The 17,508-nt window shown below is 39.4% G+C and overlaps 1 protein-coding gene across 6 annotated transcripts in view; it reads right to left on the reverse strand.

Moving 5' to 3' along the window:
• IQUB (IQ motif and ubiquitin domain containing) overlaps positions 1 to 14,292 on the reverse strand; it is a 135,942-nt gene extending 121,650 nt beyond the window's left edge. For 4 of the 6 annotated variants that reach the window (XM_008258260.4, XM_051848914.2, XM_051848911.2 and 1 more), the window contains exon 1: positions 13,776 to 14,292. The gene's annotated coding sequence lies outside the window, so the exon portion shown is untranslated. Of the gene's footprint in view, positions 1 to 13,524; positions 13,671 to 13,775 lie in introns of all 6 variants that reach the window. The other 2 variants (XM_070071265.1, XM_051848912.2) reach the window with 2 other exon arrangements.
• Positions 14,293 to 17,508: the final 3,216 nt, after the last annotated feature.

The raw sequence follows: 17,508 nt of genomic DNA on the forward strand, positions 1-17,508 counted from the left end.
TTTTAAGGAAGAATCAAAATGAAACGCAGAAACTAGTAGAACAGGAAAGTGTGATAGTGAAGAGAAATCAAAATGAAATGAAGAGCTCAATAGATCAAATGACAAACATATTAGAGAGCCTTAAAAACAGAATGGGTGAAGCAGAAGAGAGAATATTGGACTTAGAAGACAGAGAACAGGAAAGAATACAGTCAAACCAAAGAAAAGAAGAGGAAATTAGAAATCTAAAAAATATTGTTGGGAATCTACAGGATACTATTAAAAAACCCAACATTTGGGTTCTAGGAGTTCCTGAAGGCATGGAGAGAGAGAAAGGATTAGAAGGCCTTTTTAGTGAGATACTAGCAGAGAACTTTCCGGGTCTGGAGAAGGACAGAGACATCCTAGTACAGGAAGCTCATAGAACCCCCAGTAAACATGACCAAAAGAGATCCTCACCACGACACGTTATAATTAAACTCACCACAGTGAAACATAAAGAAAAGATCCTAAAATGTGCAAGAGAGAAACGTCAGATTACTCTCAGAGGATCTCCAATCAGACTCACAGCAGACTTCTCATCAGAAACACTACAGGCTAGGAGGGAATGGCGAGACATAGCACAGGTGCTAAGAGAGAAAAATTTCCAGCCCAGAATATTATATCCTGCTAAGCTCTCATTTGTGAATGAAGGTGAAATAAAGACCTTTCATAGCAAACAGAAATTGAAAGACTTTGCCACCACTCGTCCAGCCCTGCAAAAGATACTTAAAGATGTGCTACACTCAGAAACACAGAAACACGGCCATCAATATGAAAGAAGGTAAAGGAAGAACACCTACCAGTAAAAGAGCATGGGAAGCTCAAAGCATATATTAGAACTTATCTTTGGCAAATGGCAGGACAAAGTCACTATGTATCAATAGTCACATTAAACGTGAATGGACTTAGCTCTTCAGTTAAAAGACACCGATTGGCTGACTGGCTTAAGGAACAGCACCCAACTATTTGTTGCCTACAAGAAACACATCTCTCTAACAAAGAGGCACGCAGACTGAAAGTGAAAGGTTGGAAAAAGATATTCCATGCCAACAAAAACAAAAAAAAAGCAGGTGTAGCCATATTAATATCAGACAAAATAAACTTTAATACAAAAACTGTTAAGAGAGACAAAGAGGGGCACTATATAATGATTAAGGGTTCAATTCAACAGGAAGATGTAACTATTATCAATGTATATGCACCTAACTACAGGGCACCAGTCTATTTAAAAGATATGTTAAGGGACTTAAAGGGAGATTTAGATTCCAATACAATAGTACTGGGGGAATTCAATACTCCACTCTCAGAAATAGATAGATCATCCAGACAGAAGATCAACAAGGAAACAGCAGATTTAATTGACACTATTGCCCAAATGGATCTAACAGATATCTACAGAACTTTCAACCCTACATCTACAGACTTCACATTCTTCTCAGCAGCGCATGGAACCTTCTCTAGGATTGATCACATACTAGGTCATAAAGCAAGTCTCAGCAAATTTAAAAGAATTAGAATCATACCATGCAGCTTCTCAGACCACAGCGGAACGAAGGCGGAAATTAGCAACTCAGGAAACCCCAGAAAGTATGCAAACACATGGAGACTGAACAACATGCTCCTGAATGAACACTGGGTCATTCAAGAAATCAAAAGAGAAATCAGAAACTTTCTGGAAGTAAATGAGGATAACAACACAACATACCAAAACTTATGGGATACAGCAAAAGCAGTATTGAGAGGCAAGTTTATAGCAATAGGGGCCTGTATCAAGAAATTGGAAAGACACCAAATAAATGAGCTTTCAGCGCACCTCAAGGATCTGGAAAAATTGCAGCAAACCAGACCCAAATCTAGTAGAAGAGAAATAATTAAAATCAGAGAGGAAATTAACAGGATTGAATCCAAAAAAACATTACAAAAAATCAGCCAAGCGAAGAGCTGGTTTTTTGAAAAAATAAACAAAATTGACACCCCATTGGCCCAACTAACTAAAAAAAGAAGAGAAAAGACCCAAATCAATAAAATCAGAGATGAAAAAGGAAATGTAACAACAGACACCACAGAAATAAAAAGAATCATCAGAAATTACTATAAGGACTTGTATGCCATCAAACAAGAAAATCAATCAGAAATGGATAGATTCCTGGACACATGCAATTTACCAAAATTGAACCAGGAAGACATCGAAAACCTAAACAGACCCATAACTGAGACAGAAATTGAAACAGTAATAAAGGCCCTCCCAACAAAGAAAAGCCCAGGACCAGATGGATTCACTGCTGAATTCTACCAGACATTTAAGGAAGAACTAATTCCATTTCTTCTCAGAATATTCAGAACAATCGAAAAGAGGGAATCCTCCCAAATTCTATGAAGCCAGCATCACCTTAATCCCTAAGCCAGAGAAAGACTCAGCACTGAAAGAAAATTATAGACCAATATCCCTGATGAACATAGATGCAAAAATCCTCAATAAAATTCTCGCCAATAGAATACAACAACACATCAGGAAAATCATCCAGCAGACCAAGTGGGATTTATCCCCGGTATGCAGGAATGGTTCAACATTCACAAATCAATATGATTCACCACATTAACAGACTGCAGAAGAAAAACCATATGATTATCTCAATAGATGCAGAGAAAGCATTCGATAAAATTCAACACCCTTTCATGATGAAAACTCTAAGCAAATTGGGTATAGAAGGAACATTCCTCAATATGATCAAAGCAATTTATGAAAAACCCACGGCCAGCATCCTATTGAATGGGGAAAAGTTGGAAGCATTTCCACTGAGATCTGGTACCAGACAGGGATGCCCACTCTCACCACTGCTATTTAACATAGTTCTGGAAGTTTTAGCCAGAGCCATCAGACAAGAAAAAGAAATCAAAGGAATACAAATTGAGAAGGAAGAAGTCAAACTATCCCTCTTTGCAGACGATATGATTCTTTACTTAGAGGATCCAAAGAACTCTACTAAGAGACTATTAGAACTCATAGAGGAGTTTGGCAAAGTGGCAGGATATAAAATCAATGCACAAAAATCAACAGCCTTTGTATACACAAGCAATGCCATGGCTGAGAAAGAACTGCTAAGATCAATCCTATTCACAATAGCTACAAAAACAATCAAATACCTTGGAATAAACTTAACCAATGACATTAAAGATCTCTACGATGAGAATTACAAAATCTTAAAGAAAGAAATAGAAGAGGATACCAAAAAATGGAAAAAATCTGCCATGCTCATGGATTAGAAGAATCAACATCATCAAAATGTCCATTCTCCCAAAAGCAATTTATAGATTCAATGCAATCCCAATCAAGATACTAAAGACATTCTTCCCAGATCTAGAAAAAATGATGCTGAAATTCATATGGAGGCACAAGAGACCTCGAATAGCTAAAGCAATCTTGTACAACAAAAACAAAGCTGGAGGCATCACAATACCAGATTTCAGGACATACTACAGGGCAGTTGTAATCAAAACAGCATGGTACTGGTACAGAAACAGATGGATAGACCAATGGAACAGAATTGAAACACCAGAAATCAACCCAAACATCTACAGCCAACTGATATTTGATCAAGGATCCAAAACCAATTCCTGGAGCAAGGACAGTCTATTCAATAAATGGTGCTGTGAAAACTGGATTTCCACGTGCAGAAGCATGAAGCAAGACCCCTACCTTACACCTTACACAAAAATCCACTCAACATGGATTAAAGACCTAAATCTACGACCTAACACCATCAAGTTACTAGAGAACATTGGAGAAACCCTTCAAGATATTGCCACAGGCAAAGAATTTCTGGAAAAGACCCGGGAGGCACAGGCAGTCAAAGCCAAAATCAACTATTGGGATTGCATCAAATTGAAAAGTTTCTGTACTGCAAAAGAAACAGTCAGGAGAGTGAAGAGACAACCGACAGAATGGGAAAAAATATTTGCAAACTATGCAACAGATAAAGGGTTAATAACCAGAATCTACAAAGAGATCAAGAAACTCCACAACAACAAAACAAACAACCCACTTAAGAGATGGGCCAAGGACCTCAATAGACATTTTTTCAAAAGAGGAAATCCAAATGGCCAACAGGCACATGAAAAAATGTTCAAGGTCACTAACAATCAGGAAAATGCAAAAAAAAACACAATGAGGTTTCACCTCACCCCGGTTAGAATGGCTCACATACACTACCAACAACAGATGCTGGAGAGGATGTGGGGAAAAAGGGACACTAACCCACTGTTGGTGGGAATGCAAACTGGTCAAGCCACTGTGGAAGTCAGTCTGGAGATTCCTCAGAAACCTGAATATAACCCTACCATTCGACCCAGCCATCCCACTCCTTGGAATTTACCCAAAGGAAATGAAATTGGCAAACAAAAAAGTTGTCTGCACCCTAATGTTTATTGCAGCACAATTCACAATAGCCAAGACCTGGAACCAACCTAAATGCCCATCAACGGTAGACTGGATAAAGAAATTATGGGATATGTACTCTTTAGAATACTATACCGCAGTAAGAAACAACGAAATCCAGTCATTTGCAACAAAATGGAGGAATCTGGAACACATCATGCTGAGTGAAATAAGCCAGTCCCAAAGGGACAAATACCATATGTTCTCCCTGATCGGTGACAACTGACTGAACACCAAAAAGGAAACCTGTTGAAGTGAAATGGACACCATGAGAAACGGTGACCTGATCAGCATAGCCCTGACTGTTAATGAACAACTTAATTCATTATCCCTCTTAGTAGTTTTTTTTTTGTCTGTTCTACTTAATATGACTGGTTTAATTCTGTAATTAAAACACAGTTATTCTTAAGTGTTGAAATTTAACTGAAATGTGATCCCTGTTAAACATAAGAGTGGGGATAAGAGAGGGAAGAGATGTACAATTTGGGACATGCTCAGGCTGACTTGCCCCAAATGGTAGAGTTAGAAACATACCAGGGGGCCGGCGCCGTGGCTCAATAGGCTAATCCTCCACCTTGCGGCGCCGGCACACCGGGTTCTAGTCCCGGTTGGGGCGCCGGATTCTGTCCCGGTTGCCACTCTTCCAGGCCAGCTCTCTGCTATGGCCAGGGAGTGCAGTGGAGGATGGCCAGGTGCTTGGGCCCTGCACCCCATGGGAGACCAGGAAAAGCACCTGGATCCTGGCTCCTGCCATCGGATCAGCCCGGTGCGCCGGCTGCAGCGGCGGCCATTGGAGGGTGAACCAACGGCAAAAGGAAGACCTTTCTCTCTCTGTCTCTCTCTCTCACTGTCCACTCTGCCTGTCAAAAATAAAAAAAAAAAAGAAACATACCAGGGGACTCCAATTCAATCCCATCAAGGTGGCATGTACCAATGCCATCTCACTAGTCCACGTGATCAATTTCAGTTCACAATTGATCATAATGAAAGGACTAAGAGTCAAAGGGAGCACATAAACAAGTCTAGTACCTGCTAATACTAACCGATAGAATAAATAAAGGGGAGAGTGATCCAACATGGGAAGCGAGATACTCAGCAGACTCATAGAATGGTGGATGTCCTATACAGCACTCTGGCCTCAGAATCAGCCCTAAAGGCATTCTGATCTGGCTGAAAAGCCCATGAGAGTATTTCAGGCATGGAAAGCCAAGACACTCTGGCAAAAAAAAAAAAAAAAAAAACTAAATAAAAGATCTCTGTGAGTGAGATCCCAGTGGAAAGAACAGGTCTTCAAAGAAGGAGGTACTTTTCTCTGAAGGGAGGAGAGAACCTCCACTTTGACTATGACCTTGTCTAAACAAGATAAGAGTCGGAGAACTCAAAAGGCTTCCATAGCCTTGGAAACTCATGACTGGTGCATAGGGAGATTACTGATGCCATAAACGGGAGTGTCAATTTGTAAAGTCAACAACAGGAGTCACTGTGCACTTACTCCTCATGTAGGATCTGTGTCCTTAATGTGCTGTACATTGAGACTTAATGCTATAACGAGTACTCAAACAGTATATTTCACTTTGTGTTTCTATGGGGGTGCAAACTGTTGAAATCTTTACTTAATGTATATTAAACTGATCTTCTGTAAAAAAAAAAAAAAAAAAAAAAGAAGAAGAAGAAATTATCAATTCCCAACTTGACTCTCACTGGGATTAAACATGACAATAGGTCTGATCTGATTTTATCATTATTTTAAAAATCATCTATTATTTTTCACTTTATGCTTCTGTGTGGGAGCAAACTGTTGAAATCTTTACTTAATGTATGCTAAACTGATCTTCTGTATATAAAGAGAATCGAAAATGAATCTTGATGTGAATGGAAGGGGAGAGGGATTGGGAAAGGGGAGGGTTGCGGGTGGGAGGGACGTTATGGGGGGGAAGCCATTGTAATCCATAAGCCGTACTTTGGAAATTTATATTCATTAAATAAAAGTTAAAAAAAATAATCGGTGAACATAAAAGATTTTTCCAATTTTTTTTGTATCTTCTTCTATTTCTTTCTTTAAAGTTTTGTAATTCACATCATAGAGATCTTTGACATCCTTGGTTAAGTTTGTCCCAAGGCATCTTTTTTTGCAGCTATTGTGAATGGGATTGATCTTAGAAGTTCTTTCTCACCTGTGGCATTGTCTGTGTATACAAAGGCTGTTGATTTTTGTGTATTGATTTTATATCCTGCTACTTTTCCAAACTCTTCTATGAGTTCCAAAGGTCTTAGTGGAGTTCTTTGGATCCCCTAAATAAAGAATCATATCATCTGCAAAGAAGGATATAGTTTTACTTCTTCCTTCCCAATTTGTATTCCTTTGGTTTCTTTTTCTTGCCTAATGGCTCTGGCTAAAACTTCCATTACTATTTTGAATAGCAGTGGTGAGAGTGGGCACCCCTGTCTGGCACCAGATCTCAGTGGCCAACATCCTTTTGACTAGGGAAATGCTGGATGCATTCCCCCTAAGATCTGGAACCAGGTAAGGATGCCCACTCTCACCACTGCTATTTAATATAATCCTGGGTGTTTTAGCCAGAGCCATTAGGCAAGAAAAAGAAATCAAAGGGATTCACATCAGGAAACAGGATGTCAAACTATCCCAATTTGCAGATGACATGATTCTATATATAAATGAACCAAAAGAATCCACTGAGAGACTATTTAAAATCATAAAAGAATTTAATAAAGTGGAGGATATAAAACCAATATGGAAAAATCTATAGCCTTCGTATACATAGACAATGTCATAGCTGCATAAGAACTTTAAAATCCGTTCCATTCACAATATTTCCAAAAAGAATTAAATACCTTGGAATACATTTAACCAAGGATTTGAAAGATCTCTATGATGAAAATTACAAAACACTAAAGAAAGAAATAGAGGAAGACATTTTTAAAAAAATGGAAGAACCTTCCATGTTCATGGATTGAAGAATCAACATCATCAAAATGTCCATACTACCGAAAGCAATTCGCAGATTCAGTGTAATCCCAATCAAAATGCCAACTACATTCTTTGCAGATCTAGGAAAAGTGATGCTAAAATTCATATGGAAACACAAGAGACCCCAATAGCTAAAATTATCCTATACACCAAAAACAAAGCCAGAGGCATCACAATGCCTGATTTCATGACATACTACAGGGCATATATAATAAAAACAGCCTGGTGCCAGTAGAAAAACAGTTGTGCAGGCCAACGAAACAGAATAGATAATCCAGAACTCAATCCATGCATCTACAACCAACTTATCTTTGACAAAGGAGCTAAGTTGAATCCTTGGAGAAAGGACAGTCTCTTTAACAAGTAGTGCTGGTGAAACTGGATCTCCTCATGCAGAAGTATGAAACTAGACCCATACTTTACACCTTGCACAAAATCCACTCAAATTGGATCAAAGACCTAAATCTATGACCTGATACCATTAGACTACTAAAGAACTTTGGAGAAACTCTGCAAGACATTGGCATAGGCAGAGACTTCTTGGAAAAGATCCCAGAAGCACAGGAAATCAAAGCCAAAGTTGACAAACAGGATTACATCAAGCTGAAAAGTTTCTGCACTGCAAAAGAAACACTAAGCAAAGTGAACAGACAACTGACAGAACATGAGAAAATATTTGCTAACTATGCAACCGATGAAACATCCAGAATCTAAAAAGAGCCCAAGAAATTGAACAACAAAACAAGCAAGCCAGTTAAGAAATGGGCAAAGGACTTGAACAGGCATTTTTCAAAAGAGGAAATTCAAATGGCCAAGAGACTCTTGTGAAAATGCTCAGCATCACTAGCCATCAGGGAAATGCTAATCAAAACCACAGTGAGGTTTCATCTCACTCCAGTTAGAATGGCTCTCATACAGAAATCAAAGACAAATGCCGGGGAGTATGTGGGGAAAAAGGTACCTGGGCCCACCATTGGTGGGAATGTAAAGTGTGCAGCCACTGTGGAAGACATTATAGAGATTCTCTGAAATCTGAATATAAACCTAACATATGATCCAGCCATCCCACTCCTGGGAATTTAACCAAATCAAAAGAAATCAATATATGAAAAAGTTATCTGTACAGCCATGTTCATTGCAGAAAAATTCACAATAGCTAAGATAGGTAATCAATAAGACAGGTAATCAACCCAGATGTCCACCAATTGTTGATTGGACAAAGAAATTCTGGTACATATACATTATGGAGTACTGCTCAGCTGTGAAAATAAAAATGAAATCCTGTCTTTTGCAAAAAGATGGATGCAATTTGAAACCATTATTCTTAGTAAAATAAGCCAATGCCAAAAATACAGACATCATATGTTTTCCCTGACCTGAGAGAACTAACAGACTACTTGAAATGTAATGTATTGCAGTGAAATAGACATTTTGAGATTTGATGATTTTTACAGACTTTGTCTCTTCTGTTGAAGAACTGTGGTTTTTTTTTTTTCCTCTTCAGATTTTTTGACCTCTTTTACTTAGTGTAGAGTTACCTATACCACCATTAAGTAAATTGAAAATAGATCTTTGTAAAAAGTAAGAGTGGGAATGTGAGAGGGAGGAGGAGGAAGGGTTGGAGCCTGGGCAGGAGGGAGGGTAAGGGCTGAAATGTCACTATGTTCCTAAATCTGTATATATGAAATACATGAAACATGGATAACAAATAAAATTTAAAAAAAGAAGAATCAGAGCATCTGGGGAACAGAAACTGGCACTCCTAAATGGAATGCCAGCACTGTAGGCAGCAGCTTAGCTCACTGTGCCATAATAGCCCCACACTTATCTTCTTAATAATCAGCAATGATAAGCATGTATTCAACCTAAGAGTAAGAAATTTCAAGGTTTCTAAATCATAAAACTATGTCGATTATAGAAGCAGAAAGTACCTGACTGCCACCCAGTACAGTTCTCAGCTTTGGTCTGCTAAAATGTGCTTTCAGGAGGCTCCACTCAGGAGTCAAGACTGCCTGGATTTAAATCCTGACTTAATAACTTCCTGTTGAGAGCAATCCTCCAGCAAACCCAAGTGTCCCTATTTGTTCTTGCTGGATATGACAAAAATTCCAGGCCATGACCACTGTTTACCCAGATCACTTCCCAGGCCTGTGTTAGCAGTATAAAATTGTGACACTTGAGATAACATCTTCCCCCAACAAGACCTTCTTTAATTTCCTATAAAAGTAGTAAAATCCTAATGTGCAATCATCCACATAGGTTTGCTTAAATGGTTTGGATATGGTCTGAATATGTCCCCCAAAGTTTCAAGTGTTAGGAACTTGGTCCTCAGTGTGGCAACGTTGGGTGGTGGTGTTGACTTTTAAGATCCAGAGCTCAGTGAGAGGTCATTGGCAGTGTTGCCCACAGAAGGGATTAAAGTGATTCCCGTGGGCCTCTGAGTAAGTTCTCCTGAGAGCAAGCTGTCCTAAAAGAGACCCTTCCCCATGCTCTGGCTTCCTGTCTGGTGATATGACTGCTCATCCAACACATGCTCCTGCAATTATGATCACATCTGCCATAGCAGCCAAGACTTCTGCAAAGCCAGCGCCATGCTGTTTGGACTTTCTACCTCCCAGATGATGAGCTAAATAAGCCACTTTCCTTTATCACTTACCAGCCTCTGGAGTTTCATAATAGTAGCAGAAAATAGACTCACACATTTACTTACCTGTGTCACCCTGTAGGACTTGAGGGTCATGAGAAATTGATACAAATGTGAAGCACTGGCTACTTCTTTTGCCATGAGCTCTTTGTCTCTGATCCAGCACTCAGGAAAAAGTGACAGGCTAACTTACTGGCTTGCAAGTAGGGTAAAATGCCAAATCCTTCACAGTTCTTGATACTTGATACCTGTGTCACTTTAAGATACAGAGAGTTCCTAACCCCCTGAAATTCTTTTTCCTCACTTGTGAAATGGGAAGGTAATGGTTTTAACACCATCAGTTCTTAAAAGAATTAAATAAAATAATAATTCCAGCATATAGTAAGTGCTCAAGAAATGTTAGCCATAGTGGCTAACATAGTGGGTAAAGCTGCCCACTGTGACACTGGCATCACATACAGGAGCCGTTTCAAGTCCTGGCTGCTCCACTTCCAATCCAGCTTCCTGCTGATGTGCCTGAGAAAGCAGAAGATAGTCCAAGTGCTTGGGCCCCTGCATCCATGTGGGAGACCCAGAAGAAGCTCCTGGCTCCTGACTCTGGCCTGACCCAGCTCTGTCTGGCCATTGCAGCCATTCGGGGAGTGAACCAGCAGATAGAATCTCTCTCTCTCTCTCTCTCTCTCTCTCTCTCTCTCTCTTTCTCCCCTCTCTCTCTCTCTCTCTGCCTTTCAAATACATAAATATTTTTTTTTTTAAAAAGTTAGCTGGATTCAGCATTGTGGCACAGCAGGCTAAGTCACCACTTGTGACTATGGCATTCCATATCAGAGTGCCAGTTCAAGTCCTGGCTGTTCTGCTTCTGATCACACTGTCTGCTAATCTACCTGGGAAAGAATCAGATGATGGTCCAAGTACTTAGATCCTTGTCACCCCTGTGAGAGACTACAATGAAGTTTCTAGCTCCTGGCTTCTGACTGGCCCAGCCAGGCCATTGCAGCCATTTAGGCAGCAAACCAGCAAATAAAATATCTTTATTTCTGTCTCTCCCTGCTACTCAGCCTAATACATATATGTTAGATAATTACTAATGAAACTTTTCTAAAGTTTCCAAAAGACTAATGATAATAATATATTAAAATATCTCAGAGGAATCACATACTCATTTTAGTCAAAAGGGAAAAAATGCCTGTAACATAAGCCATAATGTTAGCAAATATATATACTAAATTACTTAATCCTCATGGGTAGGTGTCATTATGCTCATTTTACAGATAAGAAAATCAGCATGGTGAGTGTACATAATTTTTTTAAGATCACAAAGCTAGCAAGCAGTATTTATGGGATCAAAATCCAGGTAGTCTGGGTTCAGAACCCATGTTCTTAATCACTTCACTGTGTTGTATTTCAGTGTAGGCATCTGTGGGGGCTAGGAGAGAGGAGGAAAGGTGTCCTGGTGATTAAGAAAAAGTATAGGAACTGCTGATTTTTCTCTTGATGAGGAAGCTGAGACCCACGGATACTTCAAGGTAAGTTAGTGTTGGTCAGTCTCAAACAATTTTACCATCAAACAAATTATCAGAGGCTGTCTTGCATTTTTAAGTGGGAAATATGACTAGTATTATAGTAGTCAATTTTTTTCTCACCCATCTAGATTAAGCAACTACTTATATTGGTTCTTAACATCCCTCAGATGTATTTTAAGATGCTCTACTTGTACAGGTGAATATTATACTCTTGCTGCAGTAGATACAAACATAAATGACAAATCACACAAATTGCAGTGTGAAATGTAAAATGTGAAATTCCAGCACAAACAGCTAGCGGGAACCGATTGTAACTGTAGTTTGAAAAAAATGCTTAAAATTCTTTTCATTACTATAACTGTTAATTTTGTTGTTACTGTTTTTAAAAGAATAATATATGTTTACAGAGAATAAATAAACCTAACAGAAAGACATAAAGTAATGTCTGATTAGCCTGATACTCTTAATTTTATTCTGCATTACTAAACAATGTTAAGTTTTATCTTCCCAGAAACTATGTATGAAGCTAAAATTATATAATAAAGTCATATTTGCTTGTGATCATATCAATGTATCTTTAAAATCTACATTTCTGTTTACAATTTTAATTTTTATATTAATGTCAACATACATTTAACATATTTTTAACATTAATCTCTACATAAAACTTCATTGTAATTTCATTTCAGGGCTAAGCCCTATTATATTCTGTTATTGTCCTACAGATGGTCATTTGTCTCCATCATCTCACTATAAAAAATAGTTCTACAGCAAACACCTTGTACAAACATCTCTGTATTCATGGGCAGATAATTTTAAGTTTCCAGAATTAGAATGGATAAGTCAAAGAGCAAGCAGATCTTAATTTTGCTAAATCCTATCAAATCGCTTTGCAAAAAGGCAGCAGAACAGTCTCTGGGTTCCTTATGTGGTTATATTGTTTTATGAATTTTAACAATTAAATACCTCTTTATTGTGTCTCCCAATTATATTTCCCATCATGCATTTCATGCTGTTTCTTTTACTATACAGAAGTTTTAGAATACTAATGAAATGTTGATCCTTTGCTTATGCCAGTTCCCAAAACTTTGTTTAAAAACCACGTCTCACTGAAACGTGCATTCTTATTTTCATCCATCCATCCATGTTGGAGAAAACAGCTCCAACACGCACAGAGTTAAGCGTGAAAGCAAAGTACAGAACCGTCTGTGCAATACTGCACATACAATCATATGTTGCGAATGCACAGAGCACCTCTGGAAGGGCAACTGGGTTACAGAGGGGGATGGGTACTGGACAGTTTCACTGTTCATTCTTTTCATTGTTTGAAAGTTTTATCAAAAGTTTTAATGTTGGGAATGACGCTGTAGCGCAGCCGGTAAAGCTGCCGCCTGCAGTGCCAGCATGCAATATGGACGCCAGTTCAAGTCCCGGCTACTCCACTACCCATCCAGCTCTCTGCTATGGCCTGGAAAAGCACTGGAAGATGGACTAAGTCCTTGGGCCCCTGCACCCATGTGGAAGACCAGGAAGAAGCTCCTGGCTCCTGATCCACGCAGCTCCTGCCGTTGTGGCCAATTGGAGAGTGAACCAGCAGATGGAAGACCTCTCTGTCTCTACCTCTCCTCTCTCTGTGTAACTCTTTCAAATAAATAATTTTTTTAAAAAAGTTTTAATGTTACTATTTAAAATTTCTAAAAACTTCTTTATATTTGCATCCAAGAGCCCCTCTTTTCACCTATAACGCCTGGCATAACTCTGACCGTGGAAACCTTGAGAAACCTAGGATGTTAGTGTAAGCAGGAAGGCAGGGATCCAGTCCAATCTTCAACCAAACGGCTTGCTGGCTTTTTAAGTGTGTCAAGAGACAAGCACCGCGAGTGTACAAAATACGCGAGCGCCGGACGCGCACCGTGTGACCACGAGGAGTCCACAGCGAAGGCGCGGCCAGCGCGGGTCTGGGCTAATGGGGCGCGGCCACCGGGACGAGAGCGCTCGGTGAGGCGAAGGGCCCTGCCTCGATGCTGCCGACTCCCGTCCCACACAGGACAGACGGAGCTAGAAAGGAACCAAGACAGGACGCTCTGAGCGGTTTTTAAAGTAACCGTAGGACTGTCACGACCGGCCAGGCCGCCCGCCCCGGACCAGCCCCCGCACACTGACCTGAGTCTCCAGGGCCAGAGAGCTGCTGGCCAAGGCCGGCTCTAAGCGTCCGTTCGGGAGAGGGGAGCCAGAACCTGTCGTCCTACCTGACTGAAAAACGCAGCTACTCCGCTCCTAGCGGCTCCTCGGGCTGGGTGGAAGCAGCGTTGATACTCCCGGATTCTGTTAGCGGCCGTATCCTAGCAACGGCGCCGACGCCGCCTGCTCCTGCCGGGCCCGCCCGCCGCGAGCGGAGCCGCTTCCCGCGCTTTCCCCGTCGGGCGGGAGGGGAAGGGAGAGCTGGCAGCCTACATCCCGAAGACGAAGAGGACTCCTAGACCCCTTTTACCCTCGAGAAAGGGCACGATTCTCCCAACAGAACTCTGGACAACAACTTCAACGTTACAGATAAAAATAAAAATCTGAAAAAAGTTAAGTATCACGTGAAGAGGCAAGAAATTGCCAACCTACTTTGTTAAATCTGCAACTTGACTTTCAGGTTGATGGTAACGAAAGAGAAAAAGGAGATCTTAAACATAACAGCAGCTAACATTTATTGTCACTAAGAACCTTACAGTAATTTCTAATTTAATCACTCGCTTTATTAGAGGTAGTATTAGCCTCATTTTACTAATAAGGAAACTAAGAGACATAGAGATTTAGCCTGACTCGAGCCTAAATTTTTAAGACATAATCTATGCCTTTGGTATTTAAAAAGAATCCAATCTTAATAAAATTAAAATCTTTGTTCCCTATTTCATGAGTTCATTGCTTTGTTAAAATTCCAATTTCATCTCCCAAAACTGCCAAATGTCACTTTTTCAGTTCTGATCCTATTTTAAAATAGGTATTTCCTACAAGCACAATATGAAATATGTATTATACTCCTGATTAAAAGTGGATTGAAATAAATTGAAATGAAAGCAATCACATTTTAATCATTTCCACAATTTCATTGAAAGTAAAGGGATTAAACCACATAAAGATAACAAGTATTAGTTTTTCAGGGTACACCTGGTGTGATCAGGGGCGTACAGACAAGTTCTTCCAAATCATTAGTCTTCAAAATCCTTTCTTGAATTTTACTAATGAAATTCCAGATTTTCAACACTTGCTTTCCTGAGTTTCCTCTCATTCACTGTACTTCATGTTACAGTGTGAAAACCCAAGGCATAAGAATAGAGGCAGGAGACAGAACAACAAACAGGTGGTAGAGAACTTTAATTACCTGTTTTCATGTGCCTTGATATCCATTACATACTCATTTCTCACTTAGGGTTTGCTGTGGTGATGACTTTATAATAAATCTTATTTTGATCAAGGTACCATGCTAATGTTAAAAAATCGGCATTCCTAGAAACTAAGTACTATTTAGTGGCAGAAAAGAATAGTGTCTCCAACTTTTTTGTATTAGGTTTATATATTTATTTCAAAGTGAGAGCGTGAGTGTTAGCACAAGAGCATGTAAGAGTGCTTCCATCTGTTGGTTCACTCCCAACATGGCCGCAATGGCCCAGGGCAGGGCCAATCTGGAGCCAGCAGCTTCCTCCTGGTCTCCCAAGTGGGTGCAGGGGCCCAAACACTTGGACCATCATCTTCTGCTGCTTTCCCAGGCTAATTAACATTAGCAGAGAGCTAGAACACAAGTGAGCTGATGCCTTATACGGGATGCTGGAGTCAAAGGTGGTGGCTTACCCAGGTACACCAGAGCAGTGGCTTGCTACAACTAAATCTTTTAAGTACCTTAGTACTGAGGTTCCTCCAGTAGTCTATATAGCTTGGAAATGTTATCAGCACATCAAAACCACACACACATACACACAGATACACAGCTATTTGGTTACATAAAATAAATGTAAATGCAAGCTCAATTCAATTACAAAAATGGAAAACTTTACAGTATCATTTTTCATTTGACTTTTCAAAATAAATCTACACATTACCTCAGGATTTATAGCCCCAAATAATTTATATTTATCTCTCATGAATCATGTCAGCATTTGTTTATACATTTCTTTAGCGTGTTTTTCTTCTTATTTTACAATACTATTTCTTTTCATGTGTTTTTATTTTTACAAAGATGCCATCTAGTGGCTTTCTGAAATCAAGCATTTCAAAGTATTTCCAATGTCAATCCAGGTAAGACTGTACCTCGATGTAAATTTTAAAGAATTAAGGACCTGTGCTCACTTCAGCAGCACATATACTAAAAAGAACAAAGAACCTGAAAATTATGCTTACGAAATTATCAATATGGATCGAATTTGGATCACAGTAACTTTTTTAAAAAAACATTTATTTATTGATTTGAAAGACAGAGTTAGAGAGTTACAGGCAGAAAGAGAAGTCTTCCATCCGCTGGTTCACTCCCCAAATGGCTGCAACAGCCAGAGCTGGGCCAATCTGAAGCCAGGAGCAAGGAGCTTCTTCCAGGTCTCCCAAAGCGGGTGCAGAAGCCCAAGCACTTGGGCCATCTTCTACTGCTTTCTCAGGCCACAGCAGAGAGGTGGATTGGAAGAGGAGCAGCCGGGACTTGAAGCGGCACCCATACAGGATGCCAACACTGCAGGCAGTGGCCACACAGTAAGAGAGGCCCACAGTACCTATTCCAAAATTTTTGGGACAGATGTGTTTTATATTCAGGATTTTTCAGGTTTTTGAATGGTAATATAGGTATATACTTTACATTATGTAATGAATTCAGTGAAGCGACCCAGAATCAAACACATTAATACTTTCATTGCAAAATATATTCACATTCACATTCAAGTGGGATAAAGACCACAAGGGCCTTATAAAATTTAGGTAAGGTTTTGTTTCCAAAAGAATTACAGGGAAAAATTCCTTCCACTTTCAGAGATTTTCTGAAATTGTAATTTAGATAAAGAATTATGGACCAGTTTTACATGGAAAAAAAGAAAATTAACCATCCAATTATAAAAAAAAAAAACAGCAAAATGTAACATTCTGTAATAAAAGGTAAAGTTTATCTTTGGAAAAGCAAAAAGGTTCACCTATAAAAAGAATTCACAATATGTGAAGATCACAAATAATCTGTAGGCAGCCCATAAACAAGTCATAGACAAGTCAAGGTCAGTCTTGGCTTTGGAATCCCTAGAATAAAAAAGTCACGTACTCCCATGTTGAAGGAGAATGATCAAACAAGAACACTCTGTTAAAATTAACTATGTTACGACTGTGTTGTACAAAGCCTGATAAGTTGCTTCTATATGTTGCTACCTTCTGTGTTGCCTTGAGCTACAGCTGGTTTATATAAATATTGCTGAAGACACTGGAATAAACAAGCCTTGATCAGCCTTGTTGTCTTGGCTCCATTCTCTGCACCCTTGTCCCTTTTCTCATTCCCATGCCCCTCTTCAGGTTCTGTTCGACTGGTGTGGCTGGCCCGCACAATAATCCCAAAAAACAATCTCTACAGCACTTTTCACGTTGTCATATGCAGAAGCTGAATCTAACACAAATTACATTAAAGTATATCAGAAAAAGTTAACTGCTGAAGATTTCTTTTGAATTTTATTAAATAGCAGTGCACAGTGAGTTCTATTTACAAGTTATATGGCACACTGACAAAATATACACTGGTTTTAAGTTTCTTTCTATATGTGATCTTCCATTTTCTCTTTTCCTGTCATTATGCTCACAAAATCATGTGTTGAGATAGTTGAAACCCTTGTCACTCTCAGGAGCATACTCCTCCAATCCTCCTTAGACATGCAGTATGAAGAAAAAAGAG

This window comes from Oryctolagus cuniculus, chromosome 3, assembly GCF_964237555.1.
Source record: "Oryctolagus cuniculus chromosome 3, mOryCun1.1, whole genome shotgun sequence".
In the NCBI taxonomy this organism is placed as follows: Eukaryota; Metazoa; Chordata; class Mammalia; order Lagomorpha; family Leporidae; genus Oryctolagus; species Oryctolagus cuniculus.